This window comes from Chelonus insularis, unplaced genomic scaffold, assembly GCF_013357705.1.
Source record: "Chelonus insularis isolate UGA/USDA-ARS -01 unplaced genomic scaffold, ASM1335770v1 contig_46_pilon, whole genome shotgun sequence".
NCBI lineage: Eukaryota > Metazoa > Arthropoda > Insecta > Hymenoptera > Braconidae > Chelonus > Chelonus insularis.
The window spans coordinates 40,181-62,120 of NW_023276596.1; positions in this window are offsets into that span (position 1 = coordinate 40,181).

A 21,940-nucleotide genomic window follows, 5' to 3' on the forward strand; every position below is an offset into this window, starting at 1 on the left:
TCATAATTTGAACGGAATGAGTAACTCAGGCCAAAAGGCACTTATAATTCTACTTGACGAAAGTCATAAATAATTGGGTCAATTTTTTTACAAATACTAGACGTTCTTTCGTTCATGGTGGAACTGATCAATCTGTTTTATTCAGAAGAAAAAATCTGAATTGTACCTTGTCAAACTAGTTGAGTGAATTTTTTATTCGCTGAGCAGTTAGTCTTCGTTGATCGTTCAAGCTATTCATTGAAAAAGTACTTTCTCACAACAATTAATAATATTTGGTGTTGATTTTGTGCGTTTGGTATTATTACCTTCCAACTCAACTATCAGGAGTCTACATTTGGTAATCCTGGAACGAACATTTCATCCTAAAGAGTATTCATCGTCTGCAAAGATACAACCAAGGCATTTCAAATGAATATTGGCTGACTAACTGCCAAAGATTGCTCAAACTCAAGCAATTTTGAACAATCCACTTTTGGTAAGATAATCTGATTCATTTTTGCTTCTCTTAAAGCTCATGGTAGAAAGAAAGTTTTAATATAGACACCACAGTAGTTCAACGAGCAACTTAGGTAGTCACCCTCTAACTTTACCATGAGCTCACATTACATTCATGGTCTGAGGTTGACGTCTACTAGTAAAGTTCGCTACAAATGATTGCAAAAGCCAACAACGCTACTCAGGTAATCATCTTGTAAGATGAGAAGTCAACGTTTTGTTTTGTACTCAAGAAAAAAACCGTAACGTTTCAAAAAGTCACTCTAGTTCAGCAGCGACTCAGGTAATAGCTAAATCGATAAAACTATTCACGACTACAAGGAGAGCTGTTTGACTTACTACAATAATCCATCTAAAAATTCTATAGAAAAGAAAAGTTGCGTTCAAGTTCAAGCATAGCTCACTTTTTTATACAGCATGAGCGAATATCTCTGATTATCACAACGTAAACGAGAGAGTAAGAACACATATTTAATCAGAACGTATGTCGAAACGTTGGAAGTATAATATAACGTTGCAACATAGTCTAGTTTATTAATAATATGTGGAGCATTAAAACCCATATTCGACCATTCGAACATGAATGAGTTCGTTAGAATACATATTTGATTATCGAAACGTAAGACGAAACGTTAGAACACATAATATAACGTTGAAACATATTTTTGTTCATTAGACCATAAATCAGAGCGAACGAAATATTTGAACGAAGTATTGGACGATTAGAACATTAAAAAAATTTTGAGAATGCATTCTCTATTATAAGAACATAAACCGGAACATTAGAATACATATTCGACTATTCGAACATAAATAAGTTCGTAAACATATATTTAATCATTAAAACATAAGTTAGAACGTTTAATTGTATGATTTAACGTTAAAAAATCTTGACGGACATTAAAACATGAATAAGTTGTCATAAACACGTGTTCTATGGTCAAAATATATGTGTGAACTTTAGAACACATAATTTAGTATTGAACCATAAGTTGAATCGTTGATATACATATTAAAACATTCTTCTTGTCTTATTATAAGAACGTGATTCGTTCATTACAGAATAAATGAAAAGTTAAATCAATTCTTAGTAAAATAACAAATGACTAATTTAAAAATTTAATTTATTAAATTACAAATTAATTTTGTATTTTGTAATTCGGCAAAAAAATTTTAAATTACTCCTGTAATTTGTAATTTCACTAAAAATATTATCAATTACAAAAGTAATTTGTAATTTGATCTATAAAATTACAAATTACTCCGTTAATTTGTAATTGGATCTAAGAAATTACAAATTACTCCATTAATTTGTAGTTGGATCCATTAAATTACAAATTACATTATTAATTGATAATTTAAAAAAAAATGATCAATTCATCGTGTAGTTAATAATTTTATTTTCGATATTAATGATTATTCAGTCATTGATATTTTTTTCTAAATTATTCATTACAGAAGGAATTGATAATTTTGCCCCATAATACTACAAAAAAAAATATTAATGCCGAATCCTCGATTTATCCATTCTACGATTTTCGATGATCATTAGTTCTAGTCCATACTGCATACAATTATGACCACTTATTCGCGTAATTTATGTAGAAAATTACATAATAATTTAACGAAAATTAAAAAACATTTCTATTTGATTTTATTAAATATAATTAATCTTTATGTTTAAATACTTGGCTGCAATGATTTCATGCATTTTTGTAGTTGTTCGTAAAGAAGTTTTATAGAAATTGCACTTGATGAACGAAGATTATCGTCTTCATTATTCATACTTGGCGCGTATTTTTGTGAAGTCCGTTAGGGCTGTTTTTGGTGTGATTTCACGATTTTTTGCACAACAAACGGAATATGTATCATTCGACTCCGTTACTACGACATGGAATTTTAGAACAGACATCACTATCTGTGTATAGATAGTACAGTACCAGACATAAATTCTGTTCAATTTTTTAAGGGTTCTACAGGCGATTTTCCTATACCGTCATATAGAAAATCACACAGCATTTATGTCTAGTACTGTATAATAGTCTTCAGTCTGGTAGTATTTAACTATCAACTCAATGAAAAAAAAATTGTTATGTCTTACCGATCTTAAGATATAAACAAAATTATTGATTGAAGGACATGAATTAGTTTTCAAAAAAAGTATAACGATTTTTTTTAAAACGTAAAACCATCGGTAATACATTCTATGTATCACCTATCAACTAAAAATGTACATAAATATTTGTCGTTTTCGATACCGAGAAACTCGGTCGGCATAATACCGACACGGCATAATGACAGCGCGAAATGTACGATCGATCGTCGCGCATAACATCCACGCAGGTTCAGAATTGGAAGCGGCACCTTAAATTGTCCGGCATATTAGATTTTTGCGCCTTTTCTGGTTTTAACTTATAAAATCTAAAAAGTAATAAGTGAGGAGATGTAAGTAAGATAATTAGTGCAATAATTCATATGAACACATAAATTTTGAATTCTATCCTTTAAATTTTTTATCCTCCCTTTTTCTTCAATTCAGTAGGATACAATTTCTCTTCTATTGCATTTCTACCATCAACTTTTTTCATAAGAATTTCCTACAAATAAAAGAAAAGAAATACTTATTATGTTCACTTTTTAATTATTGTGATTAAATGCAAAAAAAAGATTAGCTACCTTACTTATCATTTATGAATCACTTAATTTTTCGTCAAACATTATAAAATAAATAACAATCTCTAGACTTTGTACACTTTGGTTTTCTTTAGGGGAAAATTGACCGTTCAGAATGAAGTCGTAAGTAGACAGAAGATTCATGCTGCATTCACATGAGAGTGAATCAAAAGTCAACAGAATAACTATTTTACTTCAGTAAATCTATATTTAGAATTTTCCCAAAAACTCAATTCAAATAAAAAGTAATTTTGAAAAAAATTATTAATAATTTTAACACAATTTTAACTGTTGCGTCTTTAATGCCTTATACTATTGTACTGGAGCGACATTTGTACCAGTACTATACTGTCCTGAACATTTTGGTCATATAACATTTGTGCCCCTTTCGTAATGTGCTAGTAGTAAACTTACAATGTTGGTGGAGTATAAACAGTTTCAACCGTTTATTGTGTTTATTTATTCAATGATCCTCTAGTACATGTATTTATTGGATATCAAGTATATTCATTATGATTAGTAGAATATTCATTGATTATTTTTTTTATTTATTTACCAAAAAAAGTATATATTTTAATTTATCTGTACCTCAAAATTATGAAAAATTCAAAAAAACATGAAAACATGATTTTAAATCTAATTAATTTTCTCCTAATATTTTTAATAATTTGTCGAACCCTTTTTTTTTCTTTTACAACTTCTCTTCTTCTTCTTTTTTTCTTTTTGATGTGTAATATCTGGAACAAGACATTGAACTATAAGATGACAATGTTCATTTGGTTGTACTTTACTTCATTGTTATTGCAATAAAATAACCCTTACATTTTGTTTCGCAGCTTGAGATTTTTCCCACACTACCTCTTTTTTTTTCTTTGTAGAAACATCTATTCTAATTTTTTGTTTCGTTTGTTCATCTTCTAGTTAATTTTGTGTTCTTGTTCCGATGACCTGTAAATTGATTTTTATTAAAAAGTATTCAGAAAATCAATTACACCGATTTTTTAATATCTCTGTACAGTCACAACTATTGACAGATAAATAAAATATCTTCGTCTTACAATTTATGATTAATTTACCGCTACTATCAACTACCGTACTTACTTGATTTATGTTAGGTACGTTTGACAGAAAGGAACATTCAACACGCTCACCAGCGCTAAAAGAACATTTGTTGAAAGATGGTTGTTTTATTTGAGTAATACGTACACGGTATAACCCCCCACCCCCCACCCCGATTGATACACTCCCCAAAACTTTATTACTTTTTATTAATTTTTTGTACCAAAAAAAATTACATTCATAATTTGGCGCCTCAGTAATTCTTTCGTTTTTTGCCAACATGATATTTTCCATAGTCATGCAGCAACTTCATGGTAGTACGAACTTTATAAAAAAACAACGTACTTTTAAGGAAAAAGATTTTTTTTACTTAAAATGCGGTACAAGGGGCATGGCCAATTTTTATTTTTGCAAATAAATGATTTTTAGGGCACAATAGCAATTGCAATTTATTGTTGTAGCTAATCAATGGGGTTTTCAAAGATTTTTTAATAAAGTTTATGTCATTATTGCAGAGAAATTAGAAATTTGAAGGAGCATAACCTTAAAAGTGCTAATTTGAGCGGAATAGAGACACGGTAGTGCCTTCGTCACCGCTATTCATACTTGGCGCTCGAGACACTACTAAAAAAAACGTGTCTCTTGATTACTCCGATAAATACGCAAGAATCGAAGTTGTTGCATGCGATTTAAAAAGTTCGTTATTTTGAAAAAAAATTTTCTCAGCAAAAAATTCATGAATATTTTCTTCCAATTCTTCAATAATTTCAGCATGGTTATGTTTATCGTTTATCAGTACACGCATTCGATCTTACCTCCTTAGTTCAACTGTTTATTTTAATTATTCTTTGGACGTTTACGATGTTCTTGTGATAATTCGATGTGTTGTCCTACTTAAACATTTAAATTCAATGGTTCAGCGAATTACACAATCTTTAATGATCTATATTAATTTTTTGATCTACAGTTATTTTTAACTCTTTACCAGGAGGACCACGAATAACATTTTTAACGAAAGCTTTGGCTAACTGTCGTTCGAAAACGTAAACTTTTAAATATGAATTTAATAATTAGGTCAGTTAATTTCCTCAAATTCCTATTTACTTTGATCGGAAAGATAATGCTTTCGATGAGCGGCTGCCATACGTAATAATTTTATGATACATCTTTACCTTCTTTTGTTTTTTTTGATCGATCAGGTAAATTTATAGATAATAATTTTGATAGGCCCAAAGTAGTATTGAATTTTCTATCACCAATATGAATAAAAATTATTGTCGAATCTAATTCCAGAATTATTTATCATTATTTGATACCTCTAAACTTTTTCATCCATACTCTGAATCTTATTCCTTGGCAAAGAGGTTAGAATTGAATACTTTACTACACGTATATTTTTGGACGGAGTACTTTGATGGGTAATTGTTGCTGTTGTCAAAGATTTATCAACAGTTATTTCATAATCAGGTGTAAGACGTTCTTGCTTGCTTTTACTTTCTTCTTTTGGCCTATCTACAAGTTCTTCTTTTTTTTATTTTTATATCTGAAGGTTTCTTTTTAATTGTTAAGCTGATTGTCACTATAGGTTGAAATACTTCACTCATTGTTTGGTCAGTTATATTTCTACCAATTATGATTAACTTATGCTTATGGCGTATTGCGTCAATAACTTTTGCTACTCAATGCAAAAAAGTTTTTCTTGTGCTTCGCATTCTTCATTTGACACTTCGACAATCCCTTGAATAATGTACACTTTAGTATATTTATTATGAATTTATACTTATGAAATCTTTTCATCTATACACAGTTCGTCTTTTTTGTCACTACTCTCTTTATCATTGATCTCTAGATAATCTTCTTCAGGTCTACTATCTGCAGTACTTTCATTTTTACAATTTTTTTTGTTTTCATAATTTTCGTCATCTTCCGTACTGGTTGAATGATGTTATTCTAGTTTATATAATAATTTCAATTATCAATTATTATCCATTATTATTCATGGAGGAAACAATATTTTTTTTATAAACGAAGCAAAATTTTTTGAGAATGGGACTGAACAAGAGTAAACTATATTTTCAAGATCAAGTTAAAGCAAATAAACTGTTTCTGTAAGTCTCTTGTTCACTCGCATAATGATTCTTGACTAAATTTAATGGAAAACGATTCACCTGTTAATAATTTTATTTTACTCTCAAATTGTTCGCTATTTCGAAAAAAAATTTCTGCCCTATTTTAAACTGTTAAGTGTCATAGTGAATTAAATCTATTTTTTGTACCACACTGTAAGAGTGATTATTTTTACGAAGACACCTGATAATTCTTTCCTAGTAACACAATAGTTACGTTCTCGATTATTTAAAGTCTTACTGAAGTAAGCAATAACTTTTCCTTCATAAACAGTCTTACCATTGCTAATAACTGGGCTCTTTGGAGATAACACGGCACCAATGCCAACATTCGAAACATCAGTATTAAGAATAAAAGGATAATGCGGATCAGGATAACCCGAAAATTGAGTAGAAGTCGAAATTTGTTTCAATTTTTAAAACGTTTGAAGAGCTGAATCATCTCAAATAGAATCTTGCTTTTTCTGACTAATAAGATATAAAAGTTTTGCGATAGTAGCAAAATCTTTGACAAATTTTCTGTAATAAGAACCAAGACCGAAAGGAAGAACGTGAAATTGCGAAACTTCGTTCAAGATACAAAAAGCAGTTTTAGATCTATCCTCCGGAGCAACTTCAACTTGCCAATATCCACTTTTTAAATCAACGGTAGAAAACCATTGAGCACCAAGAACGATATTCAATATGTCTTCTTGATAAGGAATTGGTGTTGAATCCTTAACTGTGACATCGTTTAATTTACGATAGTCAACACAAAATCTGATTTCATCACCTTTTTTTGGAACAAGAACAACAGGAGAAGCCCGAGGACCATTACATGGTTCTATTGCATTCTATTGTTTCATTTCCTCCATAACTGAATCAACTTTATCCCTATAATGTAAAGGAATATGACGAGAAGCCTGTTTGATAGGAAGTACATTTCTAACATAAATTTTATGTTGTAAAATTTTGCACTTTTCTGATTCAAAAAAATTTTCCGAATCAATATCCATTTTCTTCAATAAAAGTTCTTCAAAACGAAATTTATCCTTGACATCAAAAAATTTTGGAAAACTTTCAAACAAATCTAAAACGAATTCTGAAAGTTTATTCAACTATTTTTATTAATTGAAACCACTTTATAACTTTTTGAGAATTTTTTATCAAGAAGATCTTTGATATCATCAAATACACCAGACTTGATTAAGAAAATTAATCATAGAATATATTTTTCTTCGATTGAAGCAAAAACAACCTCTAAATTAACCTTAATGTTGGTAATCTTTATTTCTACAGTCTCGATAAAATCAAAATTCAATTTATCACCTGAAACTTAAAAAATAGAATGAGAAATAGAAGAATTATCCCAAACAGTTACCATCTCTTTAAACGGAAAAGAATTAACAACCGTAATATCAGCGGCAGTATCAACTGTCATAATAAATCTTTTGCCATCAACTTCTCTTCTCAGTAAAAGTTTCGGTTAAGAACGAGAAGGATAAAAAAAATTAATTAAATTAATTTTCAGTTTTGACGAAATTTATTTTTTGGATGAACTTTCACCAACTTATTAGAATTATGAATATTTACTAAACTAGTTTAAACAGCTTGAAGAACTTGACAATACTCCTTAGAATGTCCTTTTTCACCACAAATCCAACATTGGAAAATTTGCAAAGAATTTTGATTTTGGGAACTTGACCTAAAATTTCTTTCAAACCAATTATTTTTATCATCTTTTCTAAAATCATTTCTGAAATTATTATTTCATTGAAATTATAATTATTTTTACTAAAATTATTATTATTCTTATTATTAAATTTATTTTCCTATCCTGACCCGAAAGGTCAAATCTTTAATCGACTCAAGCTCTAAAGCTCTCTGAGTTGCTAATTGGAGAGACTCAATTGTGTCTGAATTAAGAGAAAATTGTAACCCTAATTTTTTAATCCAGGAATGAATTGCAAACCAGCAATTTATTTAAAAAGTCTGTTAAATTTTAATTTTCAGACCGTTTCGAAGCCTGAGAACGACTCAAATAAGCTCGAAAACATTGAGCTTCACTATGACGATCCTCCAAAATTTTCTTTAATTTTTCGAAATTCTCTAAATCCTTCAAACTTAAATTTTCTCAAATGACTTGCGCTTTGTCGTTCAAACAGGACTCTAAAATCGAAGCTTCAACTCTATTTGTTAGCTTATGCCTCTTTCCTCCGAACAAACCTCGGAAAAAAACTTCCCAACTAGATTTTACTAAAATTCTCCAAATGTTGATTGTTATCACACGTTATTCTCAGAAACAGGCATACGTTTTCCATATAAAAGAAACGACATCAATTGCACAGACCATCCGAATGACTACTGCTCATTTGCTTCTGATTTTACATCTGATTTTTCTGCAAATAGCAGTGAAAAAGAGAATTTGATCAGCCATGGCAGATTACGTCTAAACGCTCGCTTTGATAACGCGTTAAAAATACCAATTTTCATATTTCTTCATTATATAGTCATTATTTTATATTCTACATTATCGTAAAGGATTAAATTTCATAATGAATCATTCCTTTTAATAAAGATAAATCACAATACAAAATGTTTAAAAAATTCTTAACCGCATAACAAAATCTTATTGTTCTCAGAGTTATTCGTATTGAATCCTTCTTATTAATAAAAAAATTTTATTAATTTTATGAAATTATCGAATAAAATCAGATACATTGGTTTTCAAATTGAATAGAAACAGAGTTATTTTTTAGATATTATTTTGCGAACTATTTATGTTTGGACTCTATCAACAAAAATATTTACAATAAGTCCATACGTCTGTTTTAATACTTTTTTTTTAAATCCTTCAAACAATTTCATACCTTATAGTTTTTCGTACACAAAGAAATTCGAAACTCGATTAGGCAAACATAAAAGCCAAATTGGTTAAAGTTTCAAAGTTTTTTGATTTTAATAATAATTTTTTTTTTGTAATTCGAAGTTTAAATTTCAATAGTACGTTACTAGTTCGAAAAGATTATGAAAAAAGACGGGGGGAAAGTCGCTAAGACGCGACTTAGTGTTTTACTCCTACTTGGCCAGATGTCCGTAAAATTTGCGCCAAGTCTACGTCCTGAGTGACTCAGATATAACAACATTAATACCAAAATAATTGAAATCACATGGAATGCCAAGTCCTTCATTCAATGAAATTGACTTTTTTTGCTTTCAATTAATAATAAAAAACAGGGACTCTTGAAGAATCATTTTCATCTTATTTACAAAAATATTCGTTTGATAAAATTTGAAAAATTGACAAGGATTTTTGCAGTACCACCAATTAACCGAAAAAAATATTTATTTGTGATAATTAATCACTTGGCCCAATTTTTTCAAAATTCCGAGAATAAAATATGAGAGATGATGACCGTATACTTTTCTCCTGAAATATCTGTGAATTTTTTTAAAAATTCAGATGCTGATAAAGTATTCTAAGAATAGAATATTATCGAAATCGAGACGTTGCCTTGGCGCAAATTAGACCGACATCTGGTGAAGTCGGTTTTGGTAGGATGTAATTATACAATTGACTCTTATTCATTATCCTGCAAATTTTCCTTCAGCAATCTTGATAATTAAAAAAGTTATAAATCCTAAAGGATGGAATGATGTTTTGATTTAACCTTTTTCTTTAATATTGACGATCTTATAATTGCTTGCGGGCTTAATTTTAGACTTCAATTTATATTTATTATAACGATTTATACATCAAACTGTTATTCATAATCCTCCAAATTTTTATTCTCTAATTTTTATGATGAAATAAGTCATTAATTATAAAAGATAAAAGAATCATGTTCCATTATCATATATTTCGAATTTGCATTATTTAAAAAGCGATATTCTTATTTGAAACAGTCAACAATTTCGGAAATATAACCTGGCTCTGATTAGTGGTTTACCTCGTTGCTCCCTTAATAAATTCTCTTATCTATGTTATCATCGTTCTCTGCTATCTAATCTGTCTACATCTACATCTGCCACTGTACTACTTCTATAGCGAAATTTAAGTTTTTTCAAAACGATTTCTTCGATATTGACTTAATAAGGTCTCTCGTATCTATTGTTACGCCGTGACTACCTCACACCATACGTGTATTTAATTTTTGCTGACTGTAATATTATTACGCCTGTGTCTCGAGACTCATGGCAACTCTCTTACTTATTTTTCTCAAGCGCAGTAACACATTAGTAGCACTACTTTTGTATTTTTTCATTTTTGTTATTCAGTCAGTCGACAGGAAACAAAAATCATTGAAGTAGAAACAGAAATAAATAAAGTTTTCTCGATTCCTGTAAAGAATAAGAATCAGAATATTGTCAATAAGTTTAGAATATTCAGTAATAAATAGAAGTGATTAATTAACTGTACTGTTGTTAACTATAATTTTAGTGCTCAACATTTAAGTGTAATTTATATTAAAAGTGACAATAAATTTGTGATCACTTAAAATAAATTTTTGTGTATTAAAATTGACTGAAATCCTGGAATTTATCCACGGCATAACAAAATTGGTGGCAGCGGTAGTATCTCAAATCAGTTCGAAATTTGAATGCTTGGATTGATAAAGGATAAAATGATAATAACAACACTTCTGTAAGTACAATTACTTATATATAGAAACACATATGACGGATAACGCATTTTCGAAATACAGAGAAAATAATAATAACGATTATTTCAATACGGACGATTCTAACGAATATCGAAAAATTCAAGTAACAGAAAACACGATGGAAGCTCGAATTACAGATCTCGTAAATTCAGTACAAGCATTACAGAATCAATTAACTACATTACATGCAATAATAGAAAATATAAATGCACCGGCTAACAATCACACGTCAAATCACAATACAGTCGATCACGCATCTACAACGCAAGACAGCGTCGCAACGGCAACTGATATAAAAAATCTTAAACAACAACTCGAATTAATTACGGAATTCGAAGGCAATAACATAGCAGTTGAAACATTTATTTTCGAAATAAAATCTATTATTGATGATTTGCCGGAGGAGCAAAGAAATACATTTCAAAAAAGATTATTAAGGGCGCACGGAAAGCTATCGACGGACACGATATTCGATCGTCAGATGATCTATATCAAGTTTTACGTAACAATTTTGGCGAGTGTAAATCTTACGAAATCGCTATTCTTGAGAGAATCCAATGTCAACAAGGATCAGAAAAAGTAACCCTTTACAATAAACGATTCACTGAATGTCATCTTAATAATAAGAGAGCAATGAATAATAATGTTGATTATGATAAAAGAGATCGCGCCGTTATATTAGCAAACGATGAAAAACAAGGACTGATACAGTACATTCGTGATTTAAAGCCGAGTGTCAGATTATTTGTCAAAGCTGGAAAACCTACAACTATTCGAGAAGCTCAAAATTTAGCATTAGAAACAGAGAAAAAAGAAGAAATATCGCGCGTGGTTTATAAAAATTCGAATCACGAAAACAAAAAACCTATTAACAAAAATTTGAATAGAAACCCGAAAAGCATCGATAATGAAACGCAGAAAAATCTGGCGCAAACAAAAAAGCGATTTCCATGTCATGGATGTGGCAGTTTAGACCATTTTATTCGAGACTGCCCAAAAAACCTACTAATGCAAATTTTCCGTCGCGCCGACAACCAACCGTGCCCGATCCCATCAAATACACAGAATGTCAAGGAACTCAAGAAACCCAGGAGCAACCTTTATGCTCAGAATCAACAGCCAATTCGGACAGCGATACTATTCGTTCTTGGCAGACACAGGAGCAGCCGTCAACGTCATCAAATTAAAAAGTCAGGAAAACCTGGGCGCAGCTAACGGGTATCAATGCTACGCCTGTGAATTGTACTTAGGAATGTAAAATTGAAATAAATAACGTTGAACACATTTTTCTCGTAGTTCCTAACGAGTTCCCCCTGGAAGAAGACGGTATTGCTGGTCGTCCATTTCTTGAGAAAGAAGATGCTATAATATTAGGGAAACGAAGAACAATAATTTTTAATAGAAAAATACCAGAATTAAAAATGTTGAAAATTGAGAGTAGAGAATCAAACAATTACACAATAGAGAGAAGTAAACTTTTAGAGGAAAATACACGTCTAAATCTTATTTTGGACGAGAAAGCTAAAGAAAATATATGGGAAATAATAGATTCATATCAAGATGTGTACTGTTTGCCAGCAGATCCGTTACCAGGCAAAGATTTAGGAGATCATCCACTCGAAACAACAGACGAAATACCGGTTTTTGTTGAACAATATCGATATCCACCTGGACAACTTGAAGAAATTTTGAGACAAGTGAAAGAAATGAAAGAAAAAGGACTAATTACAGACACGGACTCTCCATATAACTCACCTTTGTGGATTGTCCCCAAGAAAAGTGACGCTTCAGGGAAACAGAAATGGCGAGTTGTAGTAGACTATCGAAAATTGAACGAAAAAACTCGCGCGGATGCTTATCCTATACCAAACATAGAAGAAATTTACGACCAGCTTGGTGACGCTCGCTATTTTTCAGCTTTTGATTTAGCAAGCGGGTTTCACCAAATCCCGATGAGAAAAGAACATCGACATAAAACGGCTTTTAGTACTCCTCAAGGTCACTACGAATTTGTCAGAATGCCATTCGGGTTGAAAAACAGTCCTTCAACTTTCAAAGAATAATGGATAAAGCTTTAAGAGGGTTAATTGGAAAAGTATGCTTTGTTTACTTGGATGATGTCATCATATATGGATCAACCTTGGAAGAACACAATAGTAAATTACGTACCTTCCTACAGAGAATGAGAGATGTTAACCTAAACTGCAGCCTGACAAGTGTGAATATTTAAAACCTGAACTACAGTTTTTCGGTCACGTCATTACGAAGGATGGTGTAAAACCTAATCCTGAGAAGTGTAAAAGTGTTCGAGAATTTCCTCGTCCAAATAATATAAAAAACATCAAACAATTTTTGGGACTTTCCCGCTACTATAGAAAATCTATCAAAGATTACAGCAAAAAGGCTAAACGATTGACACAATTGCTAAAGAAGAATGCACCTTGGGTATGGGAAGTAGAACAAGAAAAGGCATTTACAATTCTTAAAGAAGAATTATGTAATAGCCCAATCCTTGCATACCCAGATTTTTCAAAGGAATTCACCTTAGCTACTGACGCATCTGGCGTTGCAATAGGTGGAATATTATCGCAAGAAAAAAATGGAAAGGAACACCCAGTGTCTCATACAAGTCGGGTACTCAATGCAGCCGAACAACGCTATTCAACTATTGAAAAAGAATTATTAGCAGTGGTATGGTGTGTAAAACACTTTCGCCCATATTTGTATGGTCGCAAGTTCAAAATAATGACCGACCATAGGCCTTTGGTTAGGTTAATGAATCTAAAAGATCTTCATTCACGATTAGCCAGATGGAGAATCATGCTAGAAGATTATGATTATGAAATTGTCTATAAGAAAGGTGTTTTGAATACGAATGCAGATGCATTATCAAGAAACCCGGTACTGGCGTACCGAAAGAAGAAGAATGTAAATTCAACTAGTAAAAAGAAAAGAAATAGAACGAGAAGAATCAGAGAACCAAGTTAGGAAACGGCAGAAGTTGAGTGAAACTCAAACAAAAAGGAAAGAAGACAATGAGGAATCAGTAACTCATGATAAGAAACGAAAAAGAATAGAAGTAAACATAGAACAAAATAAGGAAAGAAAAGTAGAGGAAAAAAAGGAAGATAATACAGAAGATTTAGAAAGACCAGAATTAGCCTCACAAGCGAAGCTAGGAAAACAAATAATATTGACGAATGATCCAATACCTGAGGGTAGTGTGGATGTATCGTTCATTGAAGGAGAAAATTCACAACCCATAGAAGTCTACTCTGAAGAGGACAACCAAGAATATCACATTATTGTGAGAATTAATTTAGAAGGAGAAATTGAAGAATTGAAAGAAAAAATTCAAGAAATAAAACAAATAGCAGTTAATGAAGAACTTGAAGAACTACACGTTGATCACGATGGATGTATCCAGTTAAGTGGCTTTTCGAGTAAAGCTTTGGAAAAAATTTGGATAAAAGAATTTCGAAAATCACAATTTATCTTCATGATAAACGTAGAATGATTCCAACAGAAGAAGAGATACCGAAAATATTAAAAGAAAACCATGACAGCCTTACTGGAGGACATGGAGGAATTAAGAAAACCTACTATAGAATTGCAGAGAACTATTTTTGGGAATCGTTAAGGAAAGATGTTGATAATTATGTAAGAAATTGTATAACATGTCAACGAAATAAAATCAATCGACATCCAACAAAAATGCCAATGGTGATCACCGACACACCAACCAGATTTAATACGAAAATTGCCATGGATATTTGTGGACCTCTACCTTCGACAACAGGGGAAAATAGATACCTTTTGACCTTGCAAGATCAGCTCACAAAATATCTCGTCGCCGTACCCTTAAAAAATTTCACAGCCGCTACAGTTATTAATGAATTTTTGAAACATTGGGTCAGCTATTTTGGAGTACCACAAAACTTTACAAGTGAATTAATGAAGAATTTCGAAAAATTGTTGGGAATAAAACAAATAACGACAACAAGTTTCCACCCTCAAAGCAACGGAAGCCTCGAACGTAGTCATCAGGTATTAAAAGACTTTCTGCGACACTTCTGTGATGAAAATGCTCAAAACTGGGACGAAGTAATCCATTTTGCAACACTATATTACAATACATCAGAACATGAAGGAACTAAATTTACACCCTGTGAACTAGTATTCGGTCAGAACGCAAGAGATGTATCATCAGTCAAGAAACGTCATAATATACCATATACTGAGTATCTCAATGAATTAAAACGCAGGTTATCAAAGAATCTAGATGAATGCAAGAAAATGATATCCGAGAGTAAACAACGATCCAAGGACAGATATGATAGAATGAGTAATCCTCAAGAATTCAAACCGGGCGATTTGATTTGGTTACGGAAAGAAAGTGCAGCTAACAATAAAACACATGCACTCAACCTACCATGGGAAGGGCCATATCAAATATCTGACAAGACGTCTGACGTCAATTATGAGATAATAAAGAATAATAAAAAAATTATCGTTCATGCAAATAGATTGAAATACGCTAATATAAATTTGTTTCAGAATTTTCCTGATTGAATTTTCTGATGGTAACAAAGAAATTTACAGAGAAACAGGTTTTCCTGTATTACCAAATATCTACATGGAGTATTTGGGGGACGTAAGATTCTTCCACGAGACCTACAACGTAGTCTCATATATCAACTTGGATGAATTAACATTCCAGGAATCCGAAATCATGAAGGACTCAACATGGTCAACACGTTTTGTAACGAAAATTGTACTGAAGCGAATCTGATAAAGAAAATACGTAATCAATTTGAGACATTTAGACAAGATAAGTATAAACTGTTTTCTGCTATAGGAGTTCCAAATCTAGTTAGAGAAAAGAGAGGTCTATTCAATTTTGTCGGTCAACTTTCCAAAATTTTATTCGGAACTATGAGTTCAGATGACGCAACTTATTACAATAATGAAATTGATGCTATTCATAGGGATAATAAAAGAATAAGCGAATTATTTCGAAATCAAACATACATATTGCAATTAACTATTCATAAAACTGAAAGCCTCTTTAGAGAATATAGTGAAAAGTTTAATGAAATAAATTCTAATTTTCAAAGTATTGATAAGAACATTCAAAAAATCTTAGAGACTGAAAATATCATTCAAAAAGATACTGTAATCACAGATATTTGCTTAGAAATTGAGTTAGCCCTAATTGAGTTTATTAGAAATGTGAATATGATAGTTCAATATATTATTTTTGCAAAAATTGGTCAAATAAATTCCCAATTATTAACACCAGATTTACTTATGAGTTCAATAAAATTGATAAGAGACGAAAGGGGAGCAAACGAAATGCCAATTGCTCTTCATCAAGGCAACTATTTTGAATATTGAAAAATAAGTGACGTATCAATAAGTGTAATATAATATAGATTTGTTTATGTAATCAAAATACCGATTTTAGAAATAGGAAATTATAAAGCATACAGAGCAATTCCTGCTCCTAAATTAATAAGAAGTAATCTATTAGCTTATATATCAAATCCAAACGATTATATAATTACTAATAATGAAAGACTATTATATACCCCTAGCGATAAATATTTTTTAGAAACTTGTAAAACCCACAAATCACTCTATTTCTGTAAAACGATATACCCAAAATACTTTATTCAAAAACAAGACACATGTATGAGCAAAATTGTGAACGAACCTGTAAATCTAAGCGAAAATGATTGTGATATTAAACTGATTAGTGTAAAAACTTCTATTTGGATACAATTTAAAAGTAATGACAAATGGTTATATTCGGCCCCTAAACCTGAGACCATTAAAATTTTTTGCAATAATAAGGTAACAGATAAAATTATAAACGGAAAAAAAATATTGTGTATCGCACCTGGATGTAGTGTTGTCTCTAATAGTGTCATACTAAATTCTTACAAAAGTACGAATTACGACAATAATCGAACTTTTATACCATTCATTAATTATAACTTTAACCGAAATTTCCAAATGATCAATAATTTAATTATGAACCTCAGTTTATCCAAAAGTTATTCAATAGAGACACCTCATGTAAAAATTGAGGATTTAACTAAATACGGAACTAAATTAAATGAAATTAAAAGAGACGCAATTGCAATAGGTAACCATGAACGAACAAAAACCACTTATGAAAAAATAATGTTTTGGCTAACTTATGCTATGTACGCTTTAAGTGTGTTAGTTATACTATATTTAGCTTACAAATTAAGAATCTTTCAATTGATTAAATTCATAGTAAATAAGTTCTTTTCACTATACAATAAGTTAATCAACTATTGTGTTTCGCCTCCTAAAACTCAACTCAATAACGACGAAAATTATTCCAACGAAATTCCAATGAGGACAATATGTTACGCAAATTCTATTTCTTTAGATTTAAATAGCATTTCAGAAAATAGTAAACAAAACCATCATTCAAATCAGAGAAGAAAACTAACTAAATCAAAATTACGCATATCAGAATTTGAAGACTCAACTTAACACTTTTTTGTTTTGAAAATCTTTTTCTTTTTGGAAGATTTTCCAATCTAAGGGTGGGGGTGTTACGCCGTGACTACCTCACACCTTACGTGTATTTAATTTTTGCTGACTGTAATATTATTACGCCTGTGTCTCGAGACTCATGGCAACTCTCTTACTTATTTTTCTCAAGCGCAGTAACACATTAGTAGCACTACTTTTGTATTTTGATATTTTTTCATTTTTGTTATTCAGTCAGTCGACAGGAAACAAAAATCATTGAAGTAGAAACAGAAATAAATAAAGTTTTCTCGATTCATGTGAAGAATAAGAATCAGAATATTGTCAATAAGTTTAGAATATTCAGTAATAAATCGAAGTGATTAATTAACTGTACTGTTGTTAACTATAATTTTAGTGCTAAACATTTAAGTGTAATTTATATTAAAAGTGACAAAAAATTTGTGATCACTTAAAATAAATTTTTGTGTATTTAAATTGACTGAAATCCTGGAATTTATCCACGGCATAACACTATATATCTGGTCTTCCTACGCGTATTTGTTTATGACAGACTGTGAATGCAACGAGTGTTCGAAAAGCTTTAATGTGGGTTAGATTTAAGTGCTTTCAGCAAAATTTCTTTGACATGGACCAAATAAAGTGTCTAATGACTCTATAGATACTTTTGCTTAACTAATTGTTTTTAACAACCGTTTTTTGGAGGAAATTATTAAAAAAAACCCCAAATATTTGTTGGATTCGTTTCTAGGGGAATTGTATTGATATAGACTAGATGAAGTCTTATGTGACTCTATATCAGGTTCTGCTACTCTACTTTGTTATTAGCTTGATTTCAGTGTTTTCAGCCAAATTTTGAAAATATAGACCAGATAAGGATTCTAATATCCACTTTTAGCACTTCAATTTGTGTGTAACAACCGGTAATTGTACTAAATAAATAGAAAACGTCAATATCTGTTAGATTCAAGTGATTTCGAAAGTTTGTTGAGAATAGGAACATGAAACGTCATCATGAACTTGGTTGACTAATTATACTTCGGTTGACATCGTCTACTTTTAAGTAGCACATCGGTATTGTTTTTGTTACGTGTATTAGTTTTGAATGTGACTTTATTGTGAATCTTAGCTATCACCTGTAAACGATTTTCGCTTTTAATGGAAGCGAAGCAATTTCTTGACACCATCTTCTACCTCGTGGTATTGTTCTACATGTCTAGCAAACTTAGTTGTTATTATTTTATTACGTTACAGATGAAAATATTTTTTCGGAGGTAATCTATGAGGTTTCCCATTATTTTTTGGTTGAGATTGCTGCAATTGGAGATTTCGTGTACGGAAAAGGTTAATATCGTCTACTGTTATCAATGAACATTTGTTGAATGAATTTCAATAACAGTAGTATCGTGAAAATTGACCGTTTGGATTATAATAAATATGCTCTTTCATGCGCATCAAGAAATATTCGTCTCAATTCAACTTTGTCCTGTATCATGTTGATCATAGCTAGTTGTATTCCAATTGTTCATGACGAGATCATTAATATTTAAATTTTGTGATTTATAACTGGTTTTGCAAAAATCATTTACATTTTGTTTAATAACAGAGCTGATACGTTTAGAATTATAATATATTTTACGTATGTTTTTAGGCAGTAGGATTATTCTAGGTGTTGAGGTTTTGGCGACTATCAGAACAACTTACTATAATAGAACTTTCATCTTAACTCTGATCAGTTTGCTTATTGTGCAGATCATTTTTAGAATTTCGTTCTATATCAATGTGTAAACAATTACTATTGTTACTAGTTGAGCTGAAGGCGTCTTTTTCTGGCTAATCAACATGTTCATAATGTGAACGTAAGTGATGAGAGAGCAAGTTGCTGGTTTTTCTGCTATTTTTAACTTAGAGTGCTCTGTTTTTGATATATTTTTATTCATATTAGTTATGTCTGCTCGTTTACAGCCTCTAATGAATTGTCTAACCAATCATCGCTCATAAGCTATGAAAGTCCTAAAGGAATACGACATGGGCAACTCGTTTCTGTACTACAGGATTTATTATTGATAGATCGATTTGAATATTGAATACCTGGCAGTTTCCTGGCACTTTCCATTCAAAGTAATTTCGCTAGATGGATTTGTGTTTTAAATTGAAATGACTGAGAGCTTTTATTTAAAAATAAATTGATTTTCGTGACCTCTAATTTCTTTCGACTTTTTCTAAATACTTGTAAGCAATCTGAAACTTATATCCAATGACATTACTATAAATCACATTTATTATCATTTACGGTCATAAATTATAAAATGTATCACTATTTAAATGTTTTTGATATCAAAAACTTTTCTTTCTTGTTTGTAGCATTTAAAACCATATCTACACCATATCTACAAGATATTTGACAAACTAAAGCTTAAGCATTAGTAGAAGCCTGATGGTAAGGTAGAAGAATTGCTTTAGGCCATCTGAAAGAATAATCTATAACAACCGAAAGGTATTTTGGTTGTTTTTCAGAAGATGTTTTTGTAAGAGAACCAAAAATATCAATCACACCTCTTTCAAAAGGAAAGCCAACATCATAAATTAAAGAGGACCTCATGATCTCTTACGAGGACCCTATTTTTAGCAAAATAAACTTTATACTTCTCACACTAAATATCAACATCTTGTTTAAGAGCAAACTGAAAAAATTTGTGACGAATTTCAGCAATAGTTTTATTTATACTAAAATGCCCACTGAAAGGAGAATGATGATCCTTTAAAATAATTTTATGGACTTTAGCTCGAGGAACAACAACCTGAAAAATAATATAAGACCAATTTGGAGCTTCTGATCGTTTAACTGAAACTCCATTTTTTAATTCTAAAGAATCCCAATAAAGTGAATAAAGTTAAAGAGTCGAATCTAAATAAAAAACATCACTTAATCTAGGGATTTTATTGTTTTCTTTGAATTAAATTTTTAGATTTAAAATACTACCATCATTTTAGAAGTTAATCCAATTCTATCAAGACTCTTACTGAAGATAATAATATCATTTAAAAAGACCAAACAAATCTCGCCGCGGAAATTTCGTTAAACTATGTTATAAGCTCTACAAAAGTGACAGGAGCAATCCATAAATTTGAAGGATAAACTTTAAATAGGCAATACAAAAAGCTGTCGAAAACTATTGAGCGTGAGAACCATATTTTGAGATGGCACCGGCGAAGTGGTTTATTTCTGCGCCAGGAGAAAGACAGATAGGTATGTTGGGAAGAAGACAAAGGGGATGATCGGAGGGAGACAATATATAGTTAGAATGCTTATACAGTGAATAAGGGGGTTTCTAGGTATTGTAGAAGTTAGGTAGGATCTCTGGGGAATAGGGATAGTTCATTTTCGAATTTCGATGAGGAATAGCTTGGGTATTCCAGGGTCTGGACGGAGAAAGAAGTCAATTATATTTTTGGATAGATATTTTTCATCGTGTAATAGTGTGTATAGTGATGCGTGTTCTCACCTACCTCGTTCTCCCTCGGTGGTAGAGACGGTGTGATTGAGGAGACACAACAATGAGCGAGAAGAAAGACAAAAATGATTTTGATTGACTTAATAATTAATCGATATTAATCGAATTGAATAGATTTAATTAATCGAGATAATAAAATTGCAAAGCGATGATGAAACCCACGCAGCGTCAGCGTAATACCGATCCGTCGGCACGCGATGTTAATGCAAATGGTGTACGTTGTTTCCAGTATTCCTTAGCCGTCGGTTAATACCTGCGAGTATGCATGCAAAATGGGCAGGAGGATGTTATCCCTTGGGAATTGTCTTCCACGTGAGGTAATATGAACAATATGTTTATTTAACGCTTTATACACCTGTACGCAGGATTCTACCAACCCGCGACCTGAAGCGGACCTGCTTTTCGCATGAATTACAGAATATATAACTTAAGAGTCTAATTGAGATTATAATAATTAATATGCCTTCGGCTGATGGTGCCCTTGGGTGTCCTTCGACTGATTCTCTCTGGTTCTAAGCGGCTGCAACGTGTTCTGCAACTCTCTCGGTGAAGGAGGTTGTGCGGGAGACTGCCTGGCGTCTCGACCTGTATGTCCGTCCAACTCGTCCACCTGGATCTAGCTGCGATGCTTTCGGCGATCGGAACTGAGCGCGTGACACGATTCACTGTTCTCGAGAACAATGTACTTTATTAACCGGATTATGGCGTTACTACACGACTAACTGCGTGTGCGATTGACTGCTGGCTGGCTCTCCGCTAACTAGCTGAATAATCAGCACTGACTGCTGACCAAAAACTGACTGCTCCTGCGTCGTGCGTCGAGGTATTGAGTCTCGTTTTGGCGGAATGCCCCACCATGCGTTGACTCCGCCCCCTTCGTTTGACTGAAGCGCTGCTC